Source organism: Alosa sapidissima, chromosome 16 (genome assembly GCF_018492685.1).
Source record: "Alosa sapidissima isolate fAloSap1 chromosome 16, fAloSap1.pri, whole genome shotgun sequence".
NCBI lineage: Eukaryota > Metazoa > Chordata > Actinopteri > Clupeiformes > Clupeidae > Alosa > Alosa sapidissima.
Genome location: NC_055972.1, coordinates 268,379 through 284,554, shown reverse-complemented (window position 1 = coordinate 284,554; position 16,176 = coordinate 268,379). Strand labels below are relative to the sequence as shown.

Genomic DNA, 16,176 nt, shown 5'->3' with positions numbered 1-16,176 from the left:
AATGAGATCTACCAGTGGTTGATATTTCAATAGTTTGGAATAGTAGCAAGTGTCCATATACAGGTCAAAACAGCAGCCCACCTCAACGATAAATACACTGTCAGATGTGTTATGATGGAACCAGTTAAGTTTTACAGTGCTGTGCTTGTAAATCTTGCTGTCATGTCCATAGTTTATCTTTTGCAAATCCTTTGCAACCAGATCGACCAGGCGGTCGTGTCTGTCCACATACAGTCCTTTTGTAGTTGTAGCATTCGTTTAGTATGTGAGTTCAGTTCTTCAGTTCTGCATTCAACACCATAATACCACAACAACTCATCTGCAAACTTGACAAACTGGGACTCAGTACCTACCTATGCAACTGGCTACTGGACTTCCTCTGTCAGAGGCCCCAAGTAGTACGTGTTGGCAACAATACCTCAAGCAGCATCACACTGAGCACAGGGGCCCCCCAAGGCTGCGTGCTCAGTCCGCTGCTCTTCACCCTGCTGACGCATGACTGCACTGCAACCTACAGCAACAATCACATAGTGAAATTTGCTGACGACACAACTCTGGTGGGTCTCATCACCAAGGGCGACGAGACTCAATACAGGTTGGAGGTCGACCATCTGACCACGTGGTGCAGGGACAACAACCTCCTGCTGAACGTCAGCAAGACCAAAGAGATTGTTGTTGACTTCCGGAGAGGTCACACCCAACACCTGCCACTGACCATCGACGGTGCTGTGGTGGAGAGAGCGAGCAGCACCAAATTCCTGGGGGTGCACATCAGTGAAGACCTCTCCTGGACCACCAACACTGCATCACTGGCGAAGAGAGCTCAGCGCCGCCTGTACTTCCTGCGGAAACTCAGGCGAGCAAGTGCTCCACCAGCCATCATGACCACATTCTACCGAGGCACCATTGAGAGCATCCTCTCCAGCTGTATCGCTGTGTGGGGCGGAAGCTGCACTGAATACAACAGGAAAGCCCTGCAGCGCATAGTGAACACAGCTGGAAGGATCATTGGTGCTTCACTCCCCTCCCTGAAGGACATTTACACCACCCACCTCACCCGCAAGGCGACCAAAATTGTGAGTGATGCAAGTCACCCCGCTCACAATCTGTTTGATCTACTGCCCTCTGGGAAGAGGTACAGAAGCCTGCGCTCCCGCACTACCAGACTCACCAACAGCTTCATACACCAAGCTGTAAGGATGCTGAACTCTCTCCCTCCTCTCCCCCCTCCACCCTCAGCTACATAACATCCTGGACATTGGACCCACAATGGCCGCCTGCACTACTCCACTTGCACACTTGCACACTTGTACACTTTACAACTTGGTGTTGTTGTCCTGAAAACACAACACTTCTGCTGCTCTTACATAACTTGCACCACTATGCCACTTTCTTTATTACTTAGGTCAAACAGAACTACCCAAGCCTTTTATTGGCCTGACTTTGCACTAGTATTTTATTGACTGTCTACGCACAATTTCAACCAAATTTTGCTGCTCTTATTTTTTTATTATTATATGTGCCCTCTTATTTACTTATTTACTTACTTTTTTGTTTACTTGAATGTTATGTTTGTCTGTGGACTTAAATTGGAAAAATATGTCTTGTCTTCACCGTGGGATAGTGAGAAACGTAATTTCGATCTCTTTGTATGTCTGGAACATGTGAAGAAATTGACAATAAAGCTGACTTTGACTTTGACTTTGAGCAACGGTTTCATTTTCTTGCTGAGTTGGGTGTAATATACAGTAGTGCTGCTTTGATGGGTACCATGTTGCCAGATTGTACCTAGTTGGGAGACACTGTAGTCTTGCTTTAATCATGAATATTAGGATGTTATCTGAGATTGAAGGGTTTGTCAGGACAGAATGAGTGGTCGGCAAATTGGAGTAATGCAGTCTGAGGCCACTGCGATCGGTTTGATGGCCTCGAATTTCATCATTATGGGGAGGGGGGCAGAATCGATCAATTTAAGTCTTTGGGTCGTGACACAGCTCTGTGATCTGTTCCTCCCAATCACCGCTGACATTAAATTTATGGCCCAGATAAGGATATGTTTTGTTGCGTAACAGTCGTATAGGTTTCTGTCAGACTTTGCTTTATGCCATCTGTTTCCTCCACTGCGTCTTTAATAGAAAGCAGCACATTTAGTATGTTTGATGTCTAAACCTGACCACTTTATGAACCCATCTGTGCGGAGGAGCATGTTGGAAATGACACTCTCATCTCTTGAAGAGATTTCCACATCGTCCACATAGCCTTGTACTGGGTTAGGGGATCGCACCCCTGCAGGCGCGCACTGGCACATCCACTCCATCCAGGAGTTCATCGCCAATATGAAGTTGATGGCGCTCCACGGGCACCCTGTCTTGATGCCGATTTTGAGTGGTATGGGATCGGTTAGGGTGCGTCCACATATGACTTGGATGGGATCAGTTAGGGTGCGTCCACATATGACTTGGATCGGATCGGTTATGGCGCGCCCACATATGACTTGGATGGGATCGGTTAGGGCTGGAAACCTATGGAGCTGGTTGAATGGAAACCTATGGAGCAAAAGGGCTTGTACTTCTTTGAACAAACGTGATTTTTTTTTTTTTTTTTTTTTTTTTTTTTTTTTTTTCTCTTTTCCAGTTTACTAACAGTGTCAGGAATGTAGTCATGGTCAAGCTGCCTGTGGCTGACTGTATACTAAGTGTAGCAAGCTTAACTTTACATATCATAACGTCAACTAAACATAAGTCACACCTTAATTCTATCACTTGAAATACAAACGTATTTCCTACAACTAGGTGAGATAATTGTATGAACTATATATGAACTTATATCTACCTATGCACATCCATTAATTCACTATTTCTTCCTGGAATATGGGAATATGTTGCTGATTTGATCATAAACGACCACAGCAATGAAGAAAAGTGAAAGTGATTGATAATGACTGACTGACTATTATTGTGTTACATGCTTCAAATGTAAAGCACTTTGAGCTGCATTCTGTGTATGAAAGGTGCTATACAAATAAAGCTTATTATTATTATTATTATTATTATTATTATTATTACTATTAAATAATTTAACTATTTAAACTACTCAACTATTGAACTGGCAGTATACTATATGACATGCTGTCTGGGATGTGAAATGGCTATTCATGGTTCTTTCTTACATCTAATTATGTAAGTTTCATATGCATAGACCTGTTAGAATTGCTATCTAAACATGTAATATAACCAATACCTTTGAAGACGTGGCAGAGACGCTGTGCTATACCAACAATGTTATGCTATGCTGAGCTGTGATTCATGTTATGCCTTATCCTTGAATTTCCCCTTGGGGATCAATAAAGTATCTATCTACCTACCTATCTATCTATCTATCTATCTATCTATCTTATTAGTTGCAATATAAACTTCTGCACATTCTTTTGTTATGTCCAATAAAAATAACATCTATCTCCATTTAATGAAACGTTGCGGATCTTGTCTGACAACTGTCCAAATGAAATCAGACTGATAAAGGTAGATGTGACAAGTTAATCCAAGCTCTTCTTTCCCATGTCAAAGATAGAACAATGACATAGCGAACTAGAATTTCCATTTCCTCTAGCACAAATGTACATTATGCACAAGTTAACTCGTTTTTACCGGTGCTGTGCTTATAATTTACAATAGCCAGATTGCCTATGCTTGTTTTTACCGGTGCTGTGGTTGCAAACATTGCCTATGTTTGTAGGCTACATAGGACATTAACGTTAGCCATATTGCCTATGCTACATAGAACATTAATGTTAGCCACATTGCCTATGTTTGTAGGCTACATAGGACATTAATGTTAGCCACATTGCCTATGCTACATAGAACATTAATGTTAGCCACATTGCCTGTGTATGTAGGCTACATAGGACATTAACGTTAGCGTTAGCCACATTGCCTATGCTACATAGAACATTAATGTTAGCCACATTGCCTATGCCTGTAGGCTACATAGGACGTTAGCGTTAGCCACATTGCCTATGCTACATAGAACATTAATGTTAGCCACATTGCCTATGTATGTAGGCTACACTGTATTTAACAAACGTTTAATGAGAAATAATTGAGAAAATTCTTTTAACATGCCTGTTGACCGTTAGCTCACATAAACCACTTTCTATGTAGCTCTCCTCTCTCCATGGTCTTCTCCATCAGGTGGGTCTGCTGGGCTAATATTGCTACCTTAATATCATAAAATCTTGACTTTAAATCTGTAACATTTAAACCATTATATATTTTTATTTTATTCTTCTAAAATGATTATTTTATTTTATTAAATTTGCATCAGTCATTGTCAGTCATTGCTTGAGCAGCAACCCCGCCAAATTCTACTCTTGACTTTGGACGAATGAGGAGATGACATGTCATTCCATTATGACGTACCTAGCAGATATGATAACCACACTAGCTTGCGTTCCTCTAATAAGGGGCGTGATGCAGATAAATTCCCCTTCATGATGATACGCCAGTTGTATGTATTGTTTTAGGATTGATTATGACATCATAATAGATTTTGTGGGGTTGATTATGAAGTTCTTTTGGAGCACTGATTGATGTTCTATTATACTCCCTTGGCCCCCCTCACAGTGGTAGTCATGGAAACCTGGCAGTCGTCATGGTTTCTTTGTTCCGCCGGTTTGCTCTCTCTCCCTCTTGCTCCAGCTGTCTCTCTCACTCACTCACACACTCACATATACATACACATATACACACACACACACACACACACTACTCACACTCTGCTCTCACTGTCTTTTCCTTTGTATATGTGTGTGCTTGTGTGTGTGTGTGTGTGTGTGTGTGTGTGTGTGTGTGTGTGTGTGTGTGTGTGTGTATGTGTGTGTGTTCTCCTCAGAATGGGCATGGTGTAACACTAACCTGACCCTAGCCAGATGAATTTCGCTCCGCCTAGCTCCACTCATCCATCTGGAACCGATCCATTGAAGTGTTGCTTCAGAAGGCTGGGCCTAATCAAAAAATGCTTGCATATGATTGAATAAGCCACTTGTCTGTCATCTATTGACATGCTACTTCAACCACTCACATCGAAGCCAACCCGTGACGCTAATAACAGTCTCACAGTCGCTTCTACGCTATGTCACATCTATGAAACTCCCGCCCTGCGTCCTGATTGGCTGAACCATAAAGACGGTTGCAGAAATCACTCTCAATGGAAGAGGTCCCAGATGGATGTGAGTGAAGCTAGGCGGAGCTAAGCGGAACGAAATTCATCTGGCTAGGGTCAGGTTAGTGTAACACTGGAACGTGTCAAAATTATATTTATATAATATTTATATTATATCTATATATTTTATTTATATTGTATTTATATTATATTATAAATGGAATTGTATATAATTGGATGCTCTTTCGAGGCCTACATGGACACTTGCAACGTCAGTTATTGAATTTCTGACATTTGTGCATGTGTGTGTTTGTGTGTGTATGCATGAGAATTTTTTTTTGTTATTATGAAGTTTATTGTTTGAACAAGATGTCTTTCATGTTTTAACAATAAATCTACAAGTTATAACTTGAAGCCTTTCACGTTATTTCAAAATAATTATCATGTTATCACAATATATATTCTTGCGTTATTTCATGATATTATTTCATTATATATTCTTGTGTTATTTCATGATGTTATTTCATGATATATTCTCGCGTTATTTCAAAATAATTATCATGTTATTACATGATATTCTTGCGTTATTTCATGATGTTATTACATTACATGATATATTATGACAATATTTTATGATAGCTGTTTTCACATCATCATTTCATGTCAGTTCCTTCCTCATTTGGCTTTTGGTCATGAATGCGCAATGGCTGATCATTCCTGAAAAGGACCTCAGATGCCTGCGCAGTGTGGACAGACTTAATTCCCTTCACACTGAGAATTGTCTGATATTTCCCAGCGTCTCATGTCTCACGCCGAGAAAGAAATAGAAGCAGGAAGCCATAACACACCAGATAATGTGAAAGTAGGCGAAATAACTTGATATTAGTGTGTGTGTGGGTGTGATATTCCTGTGTTGGTGTGTGTGTAGGCAGGCAATAATGGGGTAGCCGTGGCCTACTGGTTAGCTGGAGGGTTGCCGGTTCGAATCCCGACCAGTAGGCACGGCTGAAGTGCTCTTGAGCAAGGTACCTAATCCCTCACTGCTCCCCGAGCGCCGCTGTTGTTGCAGTCAGCTCACTGCGCCGGGATTAGTGTGTGCTTCACCTCACTGTGTGCTGAGTGTGTTTCACTAATTCACGGATTGGGATAAATGCAGAGACCAAATTTCCCTCACGGGATCAAAAGAGTATATACTTATACTTATACTTATAATGTGAAAGTAGGCAAAATAACTTTATACATATTAGTGTGTGGGTGTGGGTGTGTGTGTGATATTCCTGTGTTAGTGTGTGTGTGTGATAATGTGAAAGTAGGCCTACCATCACAAAATAACTTGATATTAGTGTGTTGGTGTGTGTGTGTGGGAGTGATATTCCTGTGTGTGTGATAATCCTGTCTGCGTGTGTGGATGGGAGTGTGATATTCCTGTGTTGGTGTGTGTGTGGCTATGATATTCCTGTGTGTGTGTGTGTGATATTCCTGTGTGTGTGTGTGTGTGTGTGTGTGTGTGTGATATTCCTGTGAGTGGGTGTGATATTCCTGTGTGTGTGTGTGTGTGTGTGTGTGTGTGTGTGATATTCCTGTGTGTGGGGGTGTGGTATTCCTGTGTTAGTGTGTGTGTGACTGATATTCCTGTGTTGGTGTGTGTGTGGCTGATATTCCTGTGTTGGTGTGTGTGTGGCTGATATTCCTGTGTTGTTGTGTGTGTGGGTGTAATATTCCTGTGTGTGTGTGTGTGTGTGATATTCCTGTGTGTGTGTGGGATATTCCTGTGTGTGTGTGTGTGTGTGTGGGGGATATTCCTGTGTTGTTGTGTGTGTGTGTGTGTGATATTCCTGTGTGTGTGTGTGTGATATTCCTGTGTTTGTGTGTGTGTGGCTGTGATATTCCTGTGTGTGTGTGTGTGTGATATTCCTGTGTGTGTGGGTGTGATATTCTGTCTTCCAGGATGGTGGACGTGCTGTGCTGTGCTGTGCTACGTGATCTGAATGCAGAGGGGACTGTGTGTGTGTGTGTGTGTTTGACGGGGGGTCTAGCCACCTTGTCAGTTCAGGCGCCTCACTGGAGAAGAAACAGGGTTGGGCAAAAGGGGATCAGGACACACACACACACACAACCTAACCCTAACATCCATAACACACCACATACGTAACATCAGGACAGACAAAGTAAATATCTCCCTTACAAACACACACTAGATTTCTCTTAAACACACACACACACACACAACTAGGGATGGGCACCGAAACACGGTCTAATATGGCACCGGTGCCAACACAAACGATAGTAACTGCATCGAATAACAACGTGGATTTCGGTGCCTCATTTCGGTGCTTAAATAGCGTTCTTTTAATTTATTTTTTTATACGAGGCATCACTGCATGTTACGCGCCATCTCTAACGTCTTGCTCTGATAGCAACACATCCAGATACAGTTAGCTAACATGTGATTAACACTGGATGTATAAACCAGAGGGGTGCACCACATAGGCGAGTAGACAGTGTTTGACAGCTTGCGTGAGCCCAAGTAGCTTACTTTAAAGCGATATCGCAAGCTCCTGTCAAAATCTAGCAGTGGGCCTAACTACACACAAGCAAAAGGCTATGAAACAACATCAGCAGTAGGCTAGCCTATACGTTACAATATCTTTGCTAATGCGCTAACTGACATTTATTTGAAATGTTATCAGCAAAGTTGTAAGGTGAAAACTTTATTTCACGGTGTGTTAAACAACATAATGGCATGATATTAGGATAATCTTTCATGTGCATGAGGCCCATATAGCATCACAATGAATATGAAGATCATGTTAAAAGTTAGCTGGCAAAAACATAAATATGTAGGTTACATACCTAATGTCACTGAGCTGTCAAAGAAGCTACGAAACCATCTCCGTACGTTATCGCTAATTAAACTCAGCTGACTGGTGTTAGCGCATAGCCATAGTTGCTGTTAAAATGCTGCCTACTAGGCTAGCGCTGGGAATCTAAACACTTCAACACCGACATGTAGCCTCTAACATGTTCAAAACTATTGCGTGTTATGGGTTAAGACATGAAATTTCTTGAAGCATTTGGGAACACACTGAATTAACTGGAAAGTAGAGTCCCTGTTAGATTAGCTTGCTTGCAAATGCCGTTGTCCATGACCTGGCAGTTTTATGGCAAGCGGTTTTAACATACCTTATGGCAAACCGCCTACACTGGGTAAACTTGAAAGCAGAGCTTACCATTGTGTGTGCATGCATGACAAGCTGTTTTAACATTTAAATAGGAGCAATGAGATATTGATAGTAAATTGAATATAACAGTTCAATTTCATGTTAAAATTTGTCTTATCAATAAAAAAAAATAACAATTCATGCTTTAGAGCATTTTAATTTAAAACATTTTAAAACCAAAGTACCGGTTCAGGCACCGTTTTAAAAGTATCAATTTAGCACCGGTATCGGATAAAACCCAAACGATACACAACCTAACCCTAACATCCATAACACACCACATACGTAACATCAGGACAGACAAAGTGAATATCTCCCCTACAAACACACTAGATATCTCCCTTATAAATTACCACATCCACTCTTTTTTCGCTCACTGTATTAAGAGTGTTGGACTCCTGCCTTCACATTAGCATGTTAGCAAGTGACTAGTCAGGAACCACAGCCCACCTAATTGACATTAGCATGTTAGTACAGCCTACCTACTTCACATTAGCATGTTAGCACAGCCCACCTACTTCGAATTAGCATGTTAGCAAGTGACTACTCTGAAAGCACAGCCCACCTACTTCACATTAGCATGTTAGCAAGTGACTACTCAAGTCAACTGTATTTGTATAGCACATTTCAAACACAGAGGTCATTCGGTGTGCTTTACATAAACAAAAGCAAACAGGAATAGCTGATAAAAGCATAGAAGGGCAATAGTCAAAGAATAGTTTAAAAAGTAAAACAATAATAATAAATAAAATAATAATAAAAAAACATAAAACAGACATGGTGATAATACATAAAAGCATAAAAGAGCAATAATTTAAAAGTGTTTAAAAAGTAATAATTAAAACACAACATAGAAACTATTACAATTTTAGCTGAAAGACTTTCCCAGATTTAGAAATGTAAAAAATAAGTGATCAGTAAGCAGAAAGCATCTGAGAAAAGTTTGGTCTGAAGTCTAGATTTGGCTACAGTTGGGGCAACTTTGATCTCATCCGAAAGTTGGTTCCAGGGCTGAACTGCATAGCAACTAAACGCTGCTTCACCATGTTTAGTTCTAACAGTAGGTTTTACCAACAAGTATTTCTCCTGAGACCTGAGAGATCTGGAAGGTGTGTACTGCTGAAGCATGTCTGCTAAAGTGGGCATCGCTTTCAAATGGCCACTTCAGTCGCGCATTACGAGGCGTGAAGCTGCGTGAAGCTTTAGTACCACTTTCAGCCACTGTGCGTCGCTCTGCCACTGTACATCGCTCTGTCAGTAGCCTGACTGCCGCCCCTTCTGAAAAAGCAGGAGGCTAGGCTACCTTTAAACGTAATTGTTACCAAGAGGAATCCCAGCCTACGAATTCAATAACAAAATAAATCGTAATTAAACATTACCTCGATTAAGGCTACTTAGATATGGCTTAAGGCTTGACTACACGGTGGTAGCGAAAATCGAAATCTGCTTTTGATAGCCTACCGGTGCCGCTCCACAAAACGAAAAAATATCTTAATTTGCTGTCTATGTTATTGTCAGTGTTGGGGGTAACGCAACTAAGCAAATCAAAACAGTGTCTTAATTTGCCCTACTTCTTGACTGCAATGTAGTCAATTGACTGCTTGACATGTCATTTTTATTTTTCTGTACAATAAACAAATACATCTGCTTTATGCCGCAGAATTACATTCATATTTGGCTGACTGCAGACGCGCCACTTCCCTCCCCATATTCCAAGATTAAGATAGTAGCCTATACAAAAATCACTTCATACTATGATGAAAAAAAATCGTTAAAACGAATAGCTATTTACAATTTGATAAAAACACTGGTCCTCATTTTGCGAATGCGAGGACGATATGAGCCTGTTGCATTTAGTTAGATGTCCGAGTCACGCTTAATGTTTAAAAACCACTGGCTCGTAATCACAATAATTTAACACAGACAGTTGGATAGCCTACTTCATCATGTCCCCATGCCTACATTTTTGTGAGTAGCATAGAGATCGTTAAAAACAATAAAGTATGGCTCTCCGTTTGGGACATCGAAAACTTATATTTTTAATAGACTACCGTCGAAGATGCTGACTTGCAAAAGCCTCTGGATAACACGTTATCTCCACTATCATCAGTCATGCCCCTTGATCAAAGTGGGGAATGAAATAAAAGTTTGAGAACCACTGGCTTAACAAGTTACCTGCAGTCCAGAACACAGAATCTGTTGCAATATTCTGATGATCGGCGATTATATCGGCAAATGTTTGTTTTCCAAAGTAAGAATTTCACTTCACCATGCACCTTCGACAATGAATAGCTCATTACACTTGTTACTGTTAAACGTAGGCCTACCGGGTATCATTACGAACATTATTCTGTGTCCTAAAACTGGCATATTTTATGGTATTGTGTCATGTAAGTTCTTTGCAAAATCTAGAGAAATGTGTGAGGTGGTCAGCGGGGGACAATTGAGACACACATTGGATTGTGTTATTACTTGAACATTCCACACTATCCACAGCTGTGGTAGGCCTATCAGGGGCAGGAGGATTACTGTTAGCGCAGGCTTTATATAAAATTCTTTACAGAAGGCCTCGAATGTTGTCTTGTTTGTGGAGCGCTTTGCTTCGCTTCTGTAATCTCGGCTTCATTGTAAATGAGGGCTTCCCTCAATGACCCTCCGAGAATAAATAAAGGTTGAATGAATGAATGAACGAATGAATGCCCAAAATAAAGGCCTGTGGTTTGCGCAGCCTACAGTAAATAACAGACCCGCCAGAATGTGCATTATGATGCTTTTTTACGAGCAAGATGTTTTTGGTACCCTACGCAAACTGCATGTTCTTAAATAACAATGATCATCAGTAATATTCGACCATTCATTTGGGTAAATGGGCAAGCGTGACCACCTTGATTGGCTGATGATTGTAACGCGGGCATGATTCCAAACACCTCCCTTACGATGATGAGTGACAGGTAACAGGTCTCAGAATGCGTGCGCTACACAAGGACGGAAGATGATGAATAACTGGGGCCGTAGGCTATTCACAAAGGCTTTTATCTTACTACTAGGAGTAGGCTACTCCTAAATCGCACTTAAAGATTTTAGCAAGGAGTTTTCTCTTAAAAGTTATTCACAAAGCCTTTCAGACAACTCCTAAACTAGGAGTGAGTCTTCGTGGCTATGGATGACGTCATTACTCATCCACGAGCTTGACTGAAGTGACCACCTTGATTGGCTGACGATTGTAATGCGGGAATTCCAAACACCTCTCTTCCGATGATGAGTGACAGGTGACAGGTCGGAGAATGCGTGCGCTACACAAGTAGTGCGAAGGACGGAAGATGATTAATAACTGAATAAAAAGGCCTAGCCTAAATGAATAAAGAGTAAGGCAAAACAAATAGCCTAGTAGCCTAATGAAACATAGGCCTATGGATTGATGCAGTAGCCTACCTTTGCAACATTATTAAATTAATCTGACACCATATGCCTAGGCTACGTTTGCAAAGAGGAGAACATTTTAATTTGATTCACAATGAAACGTTACATTTCATTTACATGTTAACAATGAGTAGTTTTGGTTGTTGTTGGTGGCGTTATTGCATCCCTTTTATGAATGCAAAATTGTTCCCTCGCGATTGGAAGCTCCTGTTGCGCATAGGCTACGCATTTCAAAACATCGCAACGTAAAAATGCCACAAAAAAGCTGTCTATGAATAGGTCTTAGTGAGTTAGGAGTCCTCTCGACTTAAGCTGTCCCAGACTTAGGTGCTACTTTTAGGTCTAAAATGCTTCGTGAATTACTTTTTGTGAAAAAATTAGGAGTGAAACGCCCATTATTTTTAGGAGTTGCTCCTAAATTCGCCAGTTAGGAGCTACTTTTAGCCTTAAAATTCTTTGTGAATACGGCCCTGAATAAAAAGGCCTAGCCTAAATGAATCAAGGCAAAACAGCCTAGTAGCCTAATGAAACATACGGATTGATGTAGTACCTTTGTAACATTATTAAATTATTCTGTTACTATGCCTACGTTTGCAAAAGAGAACATTTCAATTTGATTCACAATAATGTTACATTTAATTTACATGTTGACAATGATTAGCCTAGTTTTGGTTGTTGTTGGCGGCGTTATTGCATGTTAGTTATGCCTACAATGCAAAATTGCTTCCTCACGATTGGAAGCTCCTGTAGCTGCATAGGATTTCAAAACACGGCAAAATGCCGCAGGTTTGTGAATAGGTCTGTGAGTAAGGAGTCCTCTTGACTTCTTTTAAGCTGTCAGAGGTGGGAAGGTGTGATTTGTTGGGGGCAGGGCCGGATTAACTGGGCACTAATGTCTGATGTCCCCCCTTCCCCCCAGCCAACGTGAATCAGGTGGTTAGTTAATAGGCCTATCGTGAAGATTTTTCCTGCCATCTAAGGCACGAGCGCAGCCAAGCCTCACCAAGTAGCTTGTTTGTTTACAACTAACATTCCATTTAATTAAACTGCTTTATAGGCTATGCCGAAATAGTTTTCAACATTTTGAATATTAGTGTCGGGTGAATTGAAATGTTCTCAAAGTAGCCTTATGGCTGAAAGCTGCTTGGGATCCCCCCGTCAAGCAATATAACCATACAAACGCGCTTCCTGCACTCATTGTTTCAAAAGGAGTAATTTTGCCTTTGTCAGAACTGAAGAGCTGTGGACGGCACGGCACGGTATGCCCAATGAAAATAAATTAACGCAACGCAACACAACACAGACCCCGCTTCTCTCGCGTCAATCACTGACAGTAACCTAGAATAAATGCATGGGGGAAAACACTTCCCCATGACAGACATCGTAAAACACTGAAAGTTAATATTTTGTCACTAGCAACATACATCTGTCCTTTGTTAAATGTATTATGTTCCAAGTAGCCTATGCGTAATTCTGCTTCATAAAGTTGAACAAATACATTTGCTTATTTCACAGAAAAATATAAATAGCCAGTTAGGGTATACAGTGCAGAGTTGGTAAGTTATGGTAGGCCAACTTGCAGTGAACATACAAACAGGGGAAATTCTTTCTCTTGTAGCTGAGTAGCCTCAGGTGCGCACGTAGACATAAGGCCGAACATGCAAGCGCCAATGAATCGTGCTCTCACAACAATCACGCCGTTAAACTTAAATAGGTTAACATCACTCTAAGTTCGCCTTCAAGCAAGGAAAATTATGATTTGAAGACATCTGTTTCGTTGAAAGGGCAAGGGGTAGCAACAGGGCAACACAGAGACAGGCCCGATGGCAGGGCTGTTATGAGAGTAGGCTATTAAAATATGGGATATTCTACGGGAAAACATTAAAACGGCAAGACAGCGGGGGAAAGTTAAAATACGTGATAAACACGGAAAAAGTTGGCATGCATTGTTTCGGTCCCCGTGCACAGGGATTATTTGTCATATTATTAATCACATATGATTATTTGTGAAATTGTGCAAACAGGCGCAACACATTTGAAAAGGAAGGACTGGTAGCATGCAAGCTCACGGGAAAGATTGATTGAAGAACGTTATCACAGTGTGTGGCTGTGGCGCGGGCGGAAGACAGCGACAATTGGCAGGGGAGGGTCATGTCTTTTTTTAACAATTCTGTCGGAGGGTGATTGAACAATTTCTAGCAGGCAAGAGAGGGTCATGCAACTTGCAACTGAAGCACTCAAAATTCCTCCGGTAGCCCCTTCAATAAATAACTAACAGTCCCTAGATTGCTGCTGGACTATATGTCTTGGTTCATGTCTGTCATTGCCGTCAAACGCATAGCCTATCTCGCGGTTGCATCCATTACAAACAAACATGCAATGTGAACGTCTGGGATTGGGGAGAGCACTAAATGCTCTACTGAATAAGCACGAAGTCAAACCTTTAAATGAAAAACACTCTTTAATAATAAAAAAATAAAATAAACCGCTAATGAAGTAAACTTGTGACCATCAAAAATCGTTTATCGCTTGTAACTCCGTGATAACAGGACGTAACAGGAAGGCATTTGGCTGAGCAACGGAGGTTAATATGCTCTATATTTTGTCCAAATGATGTCTGTATCATCATTGCACTCGGAGAAAACCAGAATGTTTAATTTGTCCTGCGTTTTAATTTGTCCTGCGTTTTTTCTACGGCTGCAAACGGGATTCACTCGCAGTTAACCAAATATTTCTTTATTAGGGCAGGGCAGGCATATTTCTGGCTATTAAACTATTTCTAAACCAGTCTGCTAAAGTCTGTAGTGAAGTCTGTGTAGGGTTTTCCAGGCTCCATTTCTTTTTACGAGACACCCTGCTCACTTGAGCCATCTACCGGTTGTTTGGGTTGTTGCAGCGTCTCACTGGAAAAATACAAATTAAAGTCGCGTGATCTCACGCGCGGACCGCAAGTGAAGCTGGCCAAGTCGAAGCACTGCCCACTGTAGGTAATTTGGTCCCGTTCCATTTAGTGATTTATAAACAAGCAGAAATGCTTTAAAGTCAATTCTGTGACTTACTGGAAGCCAAGGCAGGGACTTAAGGCTAGACACGGCCGGTGAAAACATTGTTTTTTCATGCAGGTAGGCTAATTTGCTACCTTAGCATGTATTCTTTCACACTACTACAACAAAGTCCGATTTACACATATAGGTGTTTATTTCATTACATTTTGTCTACTCGCGCCTGTATATTTCTCCTAAATTCACCAAAAGTTAGCCTTCTAACGTTTCATGCTCTACCACGACCGTGATGCAAAACAAATCATGTGTAGTACCGTTGGAAAGCTCTGTTTTTCCTGCATGACGTTGTGCTATCCAAATATGGACACTTCCTTTGTATCCGCAACCAATCGCGAAAGTTCAAATGCGAGTCTAGGCTGAGAACAGAATTTCTTGGCTGTATTCCAAGGCTGTTTTCTGAAATTGAGTTTTTTCTCATTTTCCAGTAGAAACATCTCAGCCTATGTAGCACCTATGTACACCAAACTTTCCAGCTATACACTTAGCAGTACTCTGAAGATATTTACTGAGGGATTTGTTAATAAATCATTCCTGGCCTGATTTATGTGACATTTTAATCAAAAATATGTGGCAAAATTTTTTTAAGGCTATGGACAGTATATTCTGATTTCCTAGGTAATGAAAGCAGATATCCTGAAATCCCTCTGTAATTTTATTTCCATCTTGTATGCAAACAAAATGAAAAAATAATTTTGTACCTGGCTTTATCATATGTTCAGATCTATCTCCTGAAAATATATTAAATGTGCGCATATTTAATGAGATAATGCCTAATTTGCATAATTAAACATTCGAATTTCAAAAACTTGCAATACATTTTTTTTCATACTTGTGTAAGTAATCAACTGAGGAAGTAATCAACTGAGTAAGTTTCATGGTGATGTCTATTATTTAACATTTTTACCCTATTCACCTGTAGTGTCTTGTCATTGGCATAGCTATGATAGGAAATCAAATTGTTTGTGATGGTTTGTCCAAGTGGGAGCATATAGAGGTTGAATAATAGTGGCCCCAAGATCGACCCCTGGGGGACACCACAGGTCAAGGACGTTGGCATAGAGGTACAGTTGCCGATAGCAACAAACAAACTCCTTTCTTGTAGGTATGATTTGACCCAGTTGACCCAGTTTGACCCATCAGTGCAGCACTCCACCAATCAGGCCTTACAGCCTTACATCAGTGCAGCACTCCACCAGTCAGGCCTTACAGCCTTACATCAGTGCAGCACTCCACCAATCAGGCCTTACAGCCTTACATCAGTGCAGCTCTCCACCAATCAGGCCTTACATCAGTGCAGCACTCCACCAATCAGG

The 16,176-nt window shown here is 41.0% G+C and overlaps 1 protein-coding gene across 2 annotated transcripts in view; it reads left to right on the top strand.

The window, feature by feature from the left end:
• adka (adenosine kinase a) overlaps positions 1-16,176 on the top strand; it is a 111,906-nt gene that overhangs the window by 79,231 nt on the left and 16,499 nt on the right. The gene's annotated exons all lie outside the window — the stretch shown is intronic.